Source organism: Neofelis nebulosa, chromosome 12, assembly GCF_028018385.1.
Source record: "Neofelis nebulosa isolate mNeoNeb1 chromosome 12, mNeoNeb1.pri, whole genome shotgun sequence".
Classification (NCBI taxonomy): domain Eukaryota; kingdom Metazoa; phylum Chordata; class Mammalia; order Carnivora; family Felidae; genus Neofelis; species Neofelis nebulosa.
The window spans coordinates 69,340,301-69,354,552 of record NC_080793.1 but is presented as its reverse complement, the minus strand read 5'-3'; the positions used below and the strand labels follow the sequence as shown (position 1 = coordinate 69,354,552).

The 14,252-nt window shown below is 43.6% G+C and overlaps 1 long non-coding RNA gene across 1 annotated transcript; it reads left to right on the top strand.

Annotated features, from left to right (window-relative positions):
- Positions 1 to 8,641: 8,641 nt before the first annotated feature.
- LOC131490896 (uncharacterized) lies at positions 8,642 to 14,014 on the top strand. Its single transcript, XR_009251254.1, has 3 exons — positions 8,642 to 8,816; positions 12,436 to 12,632; positions 13,575 to 14,014. It is a non-coding gene; the product is annotated as an uncharacterized LOC131490896 (long non-coding RNA).
- The last annotated feature ends 238 nt before the right edge of the window (positions 14,015 to 14,252 follow it).

Here is a 14,252-nt window from a genome sequence, read left to right as displayed (position 1 = left end):
CCTGGATGCTGTTAAGAACAAGGAGAGTGAGGGGCGCCTGGGTGGCTCAGTCAGTTGAGCATCCAGCTCTTGATTTCAGCTCAGGTCATGATCTCATAGTCGTGGAATCTAGCCCTGTGTCAGGCTCTGCGCTGAGCATGGAGGCTGCTGAAGATTCTCTCTGTCTCCCTCCTTCTGCCCTTCTCCCCTGCTCGTGCTGTCTCTCTTAAAAAAAAAAAAAAAAAAAAAAGAACAAGGAGAGTAAGGGATTCTGGATATTCCACGGGACAGTGAGATTCGCCATCTCTAATGAGAGAGAAAAAAGGGTGAAAGGCATTGCTTATTTGCCTGCTCAGCCAAGGGTGGGGGTGTTTGCTAACCTAAAGATAGCCTTAATTTTATTTGTTTTTCCTAAGGAACATCTGCTTGCACAATGATTAGACACTGGCATTCATTAACACAGGAAGTGAAGTGTCTGAGGTTTGTGTCACTGGGAGTGTTCGAGAACAAAATAAGACAGACACTCGTGGGAGTGATTTGAGAGCATTTTTCACACTGCGCAAAGGTTCAGCCTAAGAGAATGTCTAGTATTCAGGGGGCACGGGCTGTTGAGAATTCAGTTATCTGTAGTAATTGGGAGTCACTCTCCCTGGAACTGTGGGACAGGGTGGACGATGGATGACTTTGACCATGTGTACGTGCCATGTGAATGAATACCTAACGAGGGCCTGGTGGCAGCAGCATCTCAGAAAATGCTTGCTGAATAAATGAATACATTTCTTAGGCACGCAGTGAAAAGAATGCAGAACATTCTGTACACTCTTTCTACATTCCAAAGTACATTTACATATATTATGGCATTTTGCTTCCTAACATTCCTGTGAGGCTGGAGCACAGGCTTTCCCTCCCCCGCCCCCCGTTTTGCAGATAAGGGTCTGGTCATGGTCTAGAGAGTTGGGACAGAGTCAGAACTAGAAGGCGAGTTTCTTAATTCTTCATAGGATTTTAGAACACCCAGTCATCTGGGCAGCGACTTTAAGGAAGGTTTCCCAGAGTCTTAGATCAGGATATGGCAACAGTATATCCTAAACCCCTGGCCTCCTTCTACCCTCCTCCCTTGGTTCAAAAAATAAAAAGTGATGCCAGTAAAAATTCAATTGTTGAACATGCGAAGTATTATATGAAAGCATAACCCAAAGGAAAAATAATAAATTTAAAAGTCAGCTACTTCACGTATATATCTACCATTCAAGACTTCCAGCAATAGGCGGTTGAATAGACGTTTGAAAAAACGCAAAATGCGTCAGATTTTCCCCATTCATTAGAGGGGAGAATTGAAGACCTCCACAGAGAAATGATAGGACATCATCCCATGGCTATGAGGAGAAGGGGAGACGAGATGTCGACTCAGTAAAGTTGGAGATTTGGAGCATATTTGGGGGATATACCAGCTTATCTCTGTCAGGTTACAGATGAGGACACTAAGGCACAGAAGGGTCACGAAGAGTCACGTAGCCATTAGAGGCAGTGCTGAGTCTCATCCTCAGGTTTCCTAACTTCTGAACACCCTACAGCTATGGGCCTTAATATCCTATTTCCTTGGCTGCAGCTGAAGCATTTGCATCATCATCTTCATCACTGCGCCCTGTGTGCGTGGGTGCATGTGTGCATGGGTGTGTGTCCACAGCAGGACTCTTTCTTTCTTCACGCCCTTCCCCCCAAAACAGGGTTCGACACCTATGGTTGCACAATAAAGGGTCTGTATTTACAGTTGAAGTATCTACAAAATAAATTTAAAATATTTCCTCCAGTCTTACTAAATCTCAATAAAAAGAACAAAAAACAAACAACACTACTCCCTAAATTTTAGTTGTCCCCATCAATGTCCAGATTCCACCCAGGAGATCAGTCCCAAATAAAATGGCTGAGGATGAGAAGAATCCGGGAAAGCTGTAAACAGCTCCCCATTTCTATCCCCCATGGGGGGCTTCCTCTCCCCACCAGTTTCAGCCTTAGCTCCTGGAACCCACTGCCCTCTTGGGACAGAGTCCGCCCTACATCATCCTACCTACTGGCTGCGCATCCCTCTCACATCTTTTTAAAGAGATATTTTGGGAAGCAGCACACGCACATCCAGAGACCAATTACTCAATCTCCCAGCAAGTATGGAGATGATGGAAGTATAGCCCTTCCGTCTCCTAGCAACGGCGTGGGGGAGGGGGGAGGCTGGAAAGTGAGCTGGTTGCCCAGCACCACCCTGCGTAGAAGGCATTTGCGCATTTCGCTTTTGTTGTCTTTGATGGCCATTTCTAAAACGGGCTCTGTATTCTTGGGGGGATTTTAGGCACTTAAGTTATTCTTTTAAAAGATCTCTGCTGACATCCTCAGGTCCTATAATTAACATCTCAAGCCTTCGCAGGCCGGAAGTGTTCCGTCACCCCTAAAAATACAGAGCCCCACCTTGGTCTTCCTCCTGTGGCTTAGTAGGATTTTGGCCAGTCTCCTACTTCCTCACGCTATCGCTCGCCTTTACACATATTCGCCCCAGATGTGGACATTCAAGCACTCCGTTCTTTTTTTTTTTTTCTTTGTCTTTTTTTTTTTCTTTCTGAATTGTGAACTCTGCCCTCTAGAAAAATCAAGATTACAGTCACTGGACATCTTAGTTTGCTTTTTCACCTAAAACGACAAACCAAAGCAGATTTCCCCATCTGTTGTCCCAGTGCCTCCATGATCTCCAGGTCTTCTCCACCCTCCCCTACCACAAATGTGTCCTTGACAAGGTAAATATTTGACAAACTGGAGTAAGAATTGATTAAATGAGGGAGGAAAGCATGAGCTAGCATGATAGCTGACTCCCCTGACTGGAAATACTCAGGACCCAAGAGAGAAGGCTGTTGAGTGGAAAGGCAATTGTTTCTGTTGTTTACGGGAGAGGGATATCTGGGGAAAGAGACATAGAGGTAGGATCAGAGAGAGAAGAGAGATTTCCATTATCAATCAAAGAAAACTGAAAGGGTGAGAGAGTTGAGGAAAGCTGGGTCTGCTCTAAATTCAGACCCTGCATCTGTTATTTCTGACCCAGGGGCCCCTCAACTTTGCAAACCTCAGAAAAGGTCAAGCCTTCTGGCTAAGGCTTGGGGATAAGTGAGGGCCAATGGGAACGCCAAGGATTGGAATGCTTTTGGGGGCCAGGAGGGGGGGCGGGCACCAAGGATCAGGAGGTGAGACACAGAGTGCTTTGTTGCAGGAGCATTGATTGAAAGAACAGGAGGTGGCACTAAAGCCTGCCCTTCCATGCGAAGTTTGCAATGACCTCTCAGATATTGGCTGAGGAAATGATGGATAAGATGAGAAGCTGTGGTTTCTAGATAATCTTACAAATTTTATTTCAGCCAAGCAAGAGGTTGTTTCTCTAATAAATAGGGAAATGCCTTCCCTTCTCTGCCTGCCTGTGCCCCAGTTTGTTCCTCCTGGAGTCGGGAAATTTGCACAGATGATACCATTTCCATCGGCCTCCCCTCTGGGGCCCATGGCTTACCATAGAGAGCCTTGTCAGGCTGTCCATTTTTAGTCCTTCTGAACCAACTCCTGAGAGGTTGCAACTATCTTGCTTCTAGATGGAATTCAAACCTGAACAATTTGGCTCATGGAACCACGAGCAATGGCTAAAATTTTGGTAGAAAAGGAAGTCTCACACTGGCTCTGAATCCTGGGACAAGTCCCTTGGAGGGGTCCGCAGCTACTCATGGGCACGTGAGATCCTTTCCACTCTTGGGCCCTGCCTAGGTGCTAAACCAAGCCCGGGCAGAGAGGCCGAGAGATTCTGAGAAGGTGGTGGAGGGTTCAGGGAGAGATGAAGAAGGGCAGAGCAGACCTGGTCACTGCTTGGGTTTATCAGTTATTCCCTAGATGTGAGAAATGGGGTACACATGATGAGACTTTTGCGTCTAAGTGAAATCCGAAGGAAAATCTTTCATGGAGAGGAATTTTGTTCTAGTGGCTTCCTTCTGGTGTCCTCTGGTGTAGAGCTGGACTATAAAAAGTGAGCGTAGTTTAGGCGCCCACTACCTACAGGAACATTGCAATCTGCTATGTCTACAGAGAAGGGTGAATCGATCAGGACTCTTCCCTGTCTCCCCTTCACATCAGCGTCAAGAGGAACATGAGGGTGGAACTCTCAGGCCTTCAAGAGCATCCAAGTGCATAGGTGGGAAACAGAATTCCAGTATGGGGAAGCCCCTCAACTAGTTAGTGCATCTCAGACCTGTAGACTCAAGGCCAATCCTCTAAAACCACCCTGACTCTCTGAAGGCTCGACACCAGCTGGTACTTTCCTAACACTGGGGGCTTGACCCAGAGGTCAAAACAGATACGGACAGGGAAGCTAAGAGACTGTGAAAATAGACTTTCTTCCACCGTTTTGCTCAGGACCAGTTCGCTGTCCAGTAAATCTGGGCTGTCTTTCAGGACTTCCCAACTTTATGGACAAATATAGCCAGGAGCAAAGCACAAGCCTCCAAATTGTTAGTTCTGAGCCTGCTGAGGTTATTTCATCACTTATGTGAAGTTCTGCATGTTCAAGTTCTGTTCTGACACAGGCCTTTGTCAGGAGCCCAGTTACCATGGCAGTGCCTCCAAAATAGAACAAGTCCAACACATATCAATAGACGGTACAATAAATAGAATAAGTACTCCTTACAATACATTATTCGTTTCTAAGGGTAGTAATTACAGAGAGTTGAAAATAACTACACCTCCCCCTTCATTTAATTAAAGGAAAACAATTCCACAAATCGGAAATGCACAGTGTTTATATCAGAACGGAACTGAGTGGCCGTGTGATTAAGAGGCCAGGATAACAGTTGAATTTGCTAGGGAAAACTTAATGCATTAAAGCTAGAGCCTTTCAGAGAATCATTCTGAAGCACTCTGTCTCACACTGAACCTATAATGTGGTTGGTTGGAGGCACCAGCTAAGTATGAACTAAGAGCATCACCTAAGAAAGCATAATATGCTTTTTCAGTGGTGAGGTGAGCATTCCTCTCTGTTTTCCCATGGCTACCCTGGTTTGTTGCTAATGTCCCATGACTCTCTCAAGTGTTGTGCTTCAGATGGAAACTTATAAAAGCACCCTTATTATAGGTAACCACAGGGTTTAGGAGGCTGGGGACAGACCCTTTGAAAAAATTTCTAAGGCTGTGAGAAAAAAGATACCCATCTTTATGGTAGATATTTCAATGAATATTGCATCATTTGAGCTGTTTGTAGGTAAATGCATGTCTGAAGGGCTCCAATATCTTGTGCTTTCCGTGGATGACTCCCCATCTTAGAGTAAGCAACCTGACAGAGAAGAAAAATGCACTGCCTTTGGAACCAGACAGGCCTGAGTTCCAGAACCAATGTTGTTTCTTACCTTGAGAAAGTCTTAGCCTCACTTTTACAGATGTGTAAAAGTGGGGCTAACACTCTGTGCTTTGTGTGGGTTGCTGTGAAAATTGAATGATGCGTAGGTACAAGTTCCCAGCACAATGTCTGGTCTATGGTAGGAAATGATTCTTAGCATCTTGTTCAGTCACTACAGTCACTACAGTGGCTGTAGCTAGCACAGTAGACTTTCTAGACACAGCCTTTGGAGCCGGTTGGACCTAAAAGTGACAGAATCCTGGGAAAGTTAATGAACCTCTGGGGCTCCCCGCCCCGACTCTTAAAGGTAGCCACCACTGAGAACATGTCAGTGTGTTGAGAAGAATAACAGAGGTGACAAACGTTAAGTCACCTGGCACAGATCCTGACACTAAACAGACATTGTCCCAGGTTGTGTTCCCTGGGAAGCAAACACTGGGATGGAGGTCAGCGTGTAAGGAGCACCACTGGGGTGAGCAGTTGTGGAAGAGACGGAAAGGAAGCAGGACTGGGAACATGAAAAAGCTCTGATGTAGTCCATTTGACAACTTGACAGCAAATGACCACTTGGCCTCCTTGAGACGTGGTGCCATGTCAAGGACTCATTGACCCCCATAATGGGCAGATTATGGTGATAGCTGAATCAGCTTTGGTGAATTCAAGTACATGCTGATGGCCCGTGCATAACCTTTGTCCTTAGCACCATGACCCTCACTCATGTGCCCTTTGTGCCTTTACTGGAAGGGCTGATCATTTACAGAGCCTTTACAGAGGCTGAGGTGAGTGGACCCAAGCATTTTGTCTATTTGGTTTGTGCCTCTTTCAGGGGTGAATACTCTGAGGGACATTAAAATGTTGTGCCCCTTACTTAGTTTCAGCCTCTCTGCTTGAAATCCATTCTTTTTTTAAATCGCTGATTTTTAGAGCAGTTTCAGATTTACAGAAAGACTGTGAAGACGCCCAATTTCCCCAATTATTAACATTCTATGTTTGTAGAGTACATTTGTCACAATTAATGAACCAATGTTGATTGATCACGAACATCAGATTGTCTCCGTTTTCTCTGAGTGCCTCGTCTATCCCAGGATCCCATCCAAGACCCCACATTCTATTTAATAGTCCTGTCTCCTTGGGCTCCTCTTGGCTGTGACAATTTCTTAGACTTCCCTGGTTTTTCTGATTTTTGACAGTTTTGAGGTCATTCATTATATAGAATATTCCCCAGCTGGGACTTGTCTTGAGGTTTTTATTGTGTAGGAACGTGCTTTTGGAAGGAAGTCCCCAGAGCCATGGGCCATCTTTATCACACCATTTAAAGAGTGCGTGCTATCAGCGTGACATCACTGATGTCACTGGTTGTTGCTAACCCTGATCACCTGGCTTGAGATGATGTTACCCTTTTCTTCCCCTTCATTTCCTATGTTCTATCACCGTGGGGGTGGAAGAACAGCTACATAAATCATTTACAGTTCTTTGGTGTGGGGGATTTGTCTATTCTACCCCACTTACTCATTTGTTCAATCGTTTATCTATCTCAGTACGGACTCATAGGTATTCAATAACAATCCAAAACTACCTTATTTATTTTGTGGCTGATATCATTCCAGCTCTGGCCATTTGGGAGTCTTTTAGTTGCCATCTGCCTTCCGTTGACATAACCCCATTACTGTGGTATGTTTTTGTTTTTGAGCACTTTCTCTCTTTCAGGCACTATAGATACACCGACCTCATCTCATATATTTTCTGCCACAGTCTTGGAATTAGCCACCTCTCCAAGGGACCCTCATTCCTTTTATTAGTGAATAGTATCAGAAACCAAGATCTGTTTTCTAGGTGCACTTGTTGCCTTAGGGTATCATTGCTTCCAGGCTTTCCCTCTCAGCCGATGGATAAAGGGGATATATGTGTGGATATTAACCGGTGTCTATATGCATATCTGTAAGTATTTCTTTATGTAACCATGTATGTCTATATTGGGCCACAAATGGGTTTATACCGATGTCTCCAATTGTGATCTGTTACCGCATAGAACATTCCAGTCTCCTCCCCTTGCTTAGCTGCAATCTCTTACTCCAAAGTAGATTACCCATCTACTTAATTCAAGCAAATCAATCCAAGTTTACATGTATAGTGGTTTCAGAATTGCTAACCCATACCTTCATGGAAAAAAGCCTATCAACTCGAGTACAGTGCTTACGTACAGTTCCTTTTGTCTTTAGTCTTACAGACCCCACCCATTTCCAGAGTGACTTAGGCCAATGCTTTATTTTTCTAAATCCATTGTTTATCCTCCACTGATAGTGAAGGTGAACCCTATATACATTTTCTCTTTGTCAACTGGCATAATTAATCTTTGTTATCAGAGGGACACTGGAGGAACATGAAAAGAGGAAAGGGCTTCTCTTCCTGGTTCTGTGTGCTCTTCCCTGTTTGCTCCTATGACAGAGGAGCAGCCAGCAGCAGGCAGGACCTCCATGACACTCACTTTTCCAGCAAGTTCTGCCAGCAGGACTCGCTTCATGGAAGTATAACCAGTGTAGTCTCTCAGGACCCCCCCCTCATAAGGAGCTACACATTTGGTTTAATGCTCTGTTGATACGATCTTGAAATTCTTAACGATTTTGTCTTTGAACTTACGGGGAAGTCCAGTGGGACAAAAGAGCATGTACGTGTGCAGGGGAGATAACGAGGTGACAGTGTCCACGCACATGGGGTCAGGTCCACAGGCACAGCAGGCAGTGCTCAGGATGCACATGAGCGTGAGCGTGAGCAGCTGGCCTGGTTACCTGGTGCACACAGGTGCACCCCAAAGGGGTACCCCAAAGGGTAGCCTGGCTGGGACGACAGAGCAGCAGCAACAGCAGTTGCTGCCACAGCCCTGAAAGAAACAAGAGACACCTCCTGAGTTCAATGCTGGGACCTGTGGGGAAAGGCCAGCTCTCCCATCTGTCCCTGGAGCCTGTCCCTGTGGCCGCCTCACCAACACGAACTCTCCATCCTGAGCACCAGGGTGGGAACTACCTGTGCAGCCAGTAGATGTTTCAGTAAGTCATTGCAAAATGAAGCTGTAATATTGTGATTTATAATATGAAATATGTGTGTATATATAGATAGATATAGATATGTGAATGTATATATTGTATACATACATATGTATGTATAAAAATATGTATATATATATATATATATATATATATACACATATGTGTGTGTGTGTGTGTGTGTGTGTGGTCTTCATCCTTATTTCAGGCACAGAGCTCCAAAGTCCCTTGGAATTTCCTGACGAGAGCAATAAACATCAATAAATATCAATGACAGCAAGAAACATCAACCAACTTTGGAAAGTACCTAAGGGTGAGGGCTGGTTGCCAGAAGAACCAACCCTGTGATCCAAGGGTTGAAATTTCCCTACTACCTACCTGACCTCTAGGTAGGTTGAATCAACACCAATGGCCAGTGACTTGATCAATCAGGTCTATGTAATGAAGCCTCCATAAACACCCAAAAGCAGTGTGGGCAGAATGGTTCAGAGAGTTTACCATTGACACAAATATGGAAGTTTGGGGAGAATGGCACACTTGGGGGGGGTATGGACGTTCTGCACCCTTTCCCCTCACACCTTATCTTATGCATCCTTCCGACTGGCTGTTCCTGAGATGTATCTTTTTATAATAGATCGGTTACCTAGTAAATAAAATGTTTCTCAGCATCTGTGAGCCACTCTAGCAAATTAATGGCTACCAAAGAGGGGGTCGTTGGACCCTCCAGCCTATAGCCAGTCACCAGAAGCATGAGTAATGACCAAGACTTGCAAGTAGCATCTGAAGACACTATCTACCTGGAGATAGTGTCAGAACTGAGTTGAATTGTGGGACCCCCAGCTGGTGTCCCAGAACTGCTTGAATGTGTGGGGAAACTACTCCCCCCACGCCCCCCCCACCCCGCCATTACTACACACACATTGAAATTGGGATCAGAACTCAGAAAGCATACACAATAGACATTGCAATAAAACGTATCAGGGAGTTACTAGAATTCTTCAAAGAATTTAGAATCTCTGGCTTTGAAACTTGCTGCAAGATTGGAAAGCAAATTTAGAAATAGAAATTGTAGTTAAAAATTGTTGCATCCATTCAAAAGAAACAGTAGTTTCCTATGAATTTTTCAATGAACAAATTCCTACTAACAACAAAGGCAATTTTTAAATTAATGTTTTCTTGTCATTGAATATATAGCAACAGACTACATAATGGGCGTTTTAAATTATATGAAAATCACAAAGTCCCTCTTGGTTTCTTGTACAAACTCCACAAGTTACAGGAAATGTCAGAGGAAGCATTAAAATGCCACTGTATAAATTTATGTTTAAAATTAAACTCAGACTTAAACAAAAATGATTTATATAAAGGGTTAAGTCTTTTCAGAAAAAAAGATTTAGAATCATACTCTAGATGTACTAAAAACTTGCTTTGAAGTAATTTATCAGAAATTTGTCCTCATGTTGTTGCAACCTGTAAAACACTCAACTCCAATTACGGTTGCATCAGCTGAAAGAGACTTCTCAAAATTAAAAATTACTGTGGTTCTTACATTTGCCAAGAGCTACTGACATTGCTTTCAACTCATTGAAAATGAACTTGCCACATTTTGATGAATTTGTAGGAAAGTGGGCCAGAAAAATCATATGACCAATCAAGATAGCACATTCATAAAGCATTATTATTTACTGTATTATATAAAATTATGATTCTGATACCTAAAATATTAATTAATTAATTAATAAGTTAAATCCACATGGCCTTTCTTCTCAGCACTTTATCTCTAATATCCTATTACCATAGGGGGTCCCAGACTCTATGGTCCAAACAGCAGTGCTGTTTGCACTGACCACAGACCGGCTGCAAAGCCCTTTCCTGTTATGGATACTGAAAGCTGGCAACCTTTCATATCACCCAGTGTGGGAAATAGACCCTAAGGTGCCCCATATTCATGCTCTGTATGCAATCTCTTTTCCTCGAGTGTAGGCAAGACCTGTGACTTGCGTTTAACCAATAGATGATGGCAAATGTGATGGGATGTCACTTCTGATCATCCATCCTTGACATTCTTAATATTACAAATTGAGAATATCCTTGTTAGCCACCCATCTGTTTTATCCCATGAACATGCTGTGTTCCATTCACCATATCCATAACTATCCAGTGTATGGGTTGGGAGTTGACCTGGCTTGGAGCTGGGCTACTCTGGAGAATAATTCCTGGACCTGGTTCTCAGATCTTTCTGTCCTTCCCCTGAGGACGTGAGAATCGCTTTGTAAAAGACCAGAAGTCCACATCCAGAATTACTGTGACACCAGCTAATCACAGGTCATTTCTTACCTAATAGCTTCCAAATAAGGTTTCCTTTGAAGATGCGGACACTGTGTAGCTTCAGAAGAGATGAGGACATGTTGGGTCACTTTATAAAAATTCGCCCTAGTTCCCACAAGTCAGTTTGTAGGTTTTGTGTGCTCTGCTTTAATCTGATAAAGATTTGTGTTTTAATTAACCAGTTAGGTCCCCATGATGGGAGGTGGACGTAGAGGGACGGAGATTTAGGAGTGTGGCAGCCTGATGGTTTGAATTCCAGTTGTCTGTCTGAAATTCTATTATTTGGGGCAGTTGCTCAGCCTCTGAGAGGCAGAAGCCTGATTTTAGAGAGAAGGCGGTCCCCCCAAATTTTATTCCCCTGTACTCCTTCCCCCAGAGTGGGGAAGTAGAAAAATACTTGTCACCACGAAAAGTCAGAACAGCCAAGACTAAAGGACAGATGGAGAAACACAGGAAGAACGAGGACAGCAAGAGGTACGAGGAGGCTATATTCCCTTTTCCCGTGTCCTCCTTTTATAAATTTTAACATTTCACACTTAAACTTTTCCCAGGGTTCGTATTTCTGTGGCTAGCTCTTTGTTATTACAGTTTACCCATAGATATAATAAATGAATATAGTGAATGATTGCTGAAGGTTGACCAGATGGCTTGATGACTTCATTTACTCTTTTTCTTTGGGAAAACAATTGAAAAAATTCTAGCTACTCATTCTCCTGCAGGCAGGGGTGTGCAGTGGTCACTTTTGAAAATGGAAAGATAAACACGGTTATTGTGTGCCTGAAAGCTCTGGGGATCCTGGAGATACTTTCTGTTCCACTATTTTATTCAAGAACATAAGGAATTAATTGTACACCTTGCTGTGAGAAAAAGGCACATTGTATATTCCAAATACCAAGATCTTTCTTTTAGGATTAGAAATGTAGTTGACACAGAGAAAATACTTTCAAGATGTCGGTGGCGGGGGGGGGGCGGTGCGGGGGCAAGGCTCCAGCTCTTTAGAAGTCAATATTATTCAGCACCTGTATAGCTTCATATCTCTGTGGGTTAGGGGTATCTAGTGTTTCTCAGAGACCATAACCCAGCCATCCATAATCAAACATGAGTCCTCTCAAAAGATACAAAAAAGAAGAAGGGAGTAGACATAAGAACTCTTCCCCAGAGTTTCAAAATATTTCCAGATATGAGAGCTTTGAAGAACAATTTCCTCTTCGGGGATTTCCAGCCTTCTCAATCTGAAAGGCAGGCACAAAGCTTTATATTTCCTGTTCACACTGGATTCCAGGGTGAGTCTAGCCTGCACACTGGCTTTCAGACAAACAGTGGGGAAGGACCAAATAGAAGAATAGACGGGGCATTTGCAGTCGCACTTGGGTTCTGATCCATCCTGGACTCCTAGTTATGTGCCCTTTCCATGGCTCAGTTTACTCATTTGTAAAACACAGTTGCCAACAGCTACTTCAAATGGCTTTTGCAGTAATGACGTGAGCATAATAGGTGATGGATTCCCGGTACAGAGGAGACCATCACTAAACATGTGCCCTGTTAGTTCCACGAGGGCAGGTCTCTCTGGAGCCCCAGCACCTCCTCATGCCTGGTGCACAGTAGGTACCCAAGATTTGTTGAACGAATGAATCATAATCATTCTTTTCCATTTCTTATCACTGTTGCCCTATACACTAGACAAGATGTTCACCTGTATGCAGGGAGGACTACATTGCCTTATCAGGAGAACCCAGCAGGACCTGATGTTATACACATGCACTCTGATATCTTCCTGGTGGGGATGTAACTGGACACAACCACTTGAGAGAAGAATTCGGGAAAGTGGACTACTGAAGCTGAACATGCATGCACCTTGACCAGAGTTCCATTCCTACGTATATACCTCTAAGAATATAGCTTTTCATACAAGACCACACATACCAAAACATTAATGTTGGTAATACAAACAAGGGAAAGCGATTTAAATGCTGAGCAGCTGAGTCATCAATACGTGTATTCAATATAGTCTTTTTAAAAAAAATTTATGTTTACTTATTTTTGAGAGAGAGAGAGAGAATGAGCAGAGGAGTGGCACAGAGAGGGAGATACAGAATCTGAAGCAGGCTCCAGGCTCTGAGCTGTCAGCACAGGGCCCGACACGGGGCTCAAACCTGCAAACTGTGTGATCATGACCTGAGCTTAACCGACTGAGCCACCCAGGCACCCCTCAATATATTCTTAATATGCTATTTTACAACAAAGAAAATTAGTAAAATTCTGCCAGCATATACGACCCTCAAATACAGAATTTCAAACAAATAATTCCATCTGCAAAAAAATAGACTAGATTATGGTTATATACATCTAGTTTAAAAGATGCATAACAGCAACATATATTGCTTACCGGTACAAACATATATCATTAAAGTATAAAAAGAAATGCAAAGAATAATAAACACTATATTTAGAAGAGCCAGTCCCTCTGAGAAGGGAGAGGAGGGTTTAAATCAGGAAAGACGATGCAGAGAAATTTGATACAGAGGCATATCAGTGATTTTTGATGTTTTAGAAAGGTGTCCACCAGCTAAAAATGAAAACGTATGTTTAAAAAGGATCTTAACATGTGAGAGCTGGAGGAATCCTCTAGCACTAACCCCACCTCTCCATTCTAAACATAAGCAACCTCAGGCCCAGAGAAGTGAAGTAATTTGCCTCAGGGTGCACAGTCAGGCGGCAGCAAAGCTGTGATTAGATTCCAGATTTTCAGGTCCCACGCCAAAAGTTTTACAGTGCTCTTTTTAATTGCGTTTGGTCTGGCTCCTTTTTCCCTCTCGCAGGGAGGAAACTGAACATACACGTGAGCAGCACCGTCATTAGATGCACCACAGTTGAGCCCCGCAGAGAATGTATGGAGAAAAGGCTTCTGACCGAGTCCAGGCAGACAGGATGCTCTTGAAGCACGGGCCGGCCAGCGTAAGCAGTATTTCTAAGGCTTTTGTTTTCCTGCCCTAGAGAGATTGTGAGGCATTCATATGCAAGGTCATCCGAACTTGCCCACATGTTTACTCCCAGTCCCCAGAAAAGTTGGACCAGCCTTGGCAAGCCTGGGTTTGGCTATCAAGACATCCAGACTTGTAAGGAATTTTAAAGTTTCAAGTCCTTGACATTTTCAAAGTAGGAGAACACAGTTAAAGATCACAGGATTCAGGGACGCCTGGGGGGCTTAGTTACATGTTCGACTCCTGATTTTTGACTCGGGTCATGATCTCATGGTCATGGGATCGAGCCCTGTGCCGAGCTCTGCACTGAGTATGGAGCCCTCTTAGGATTCTCTCTCTCTCTCTCTCTCTCTCTCTCTCTCTCTCTCAAAATAAATAAATAAACATTAAAAAAAGAAAAGATTGCAGATTGTGGGATTCCGTGGAACTGGCAGGATTATGGCAACAAGTTTATGAACACACAAATAAACCTCCATGTGTATTATTTCAGGTACACAAAACAAGACAAAAACGGTA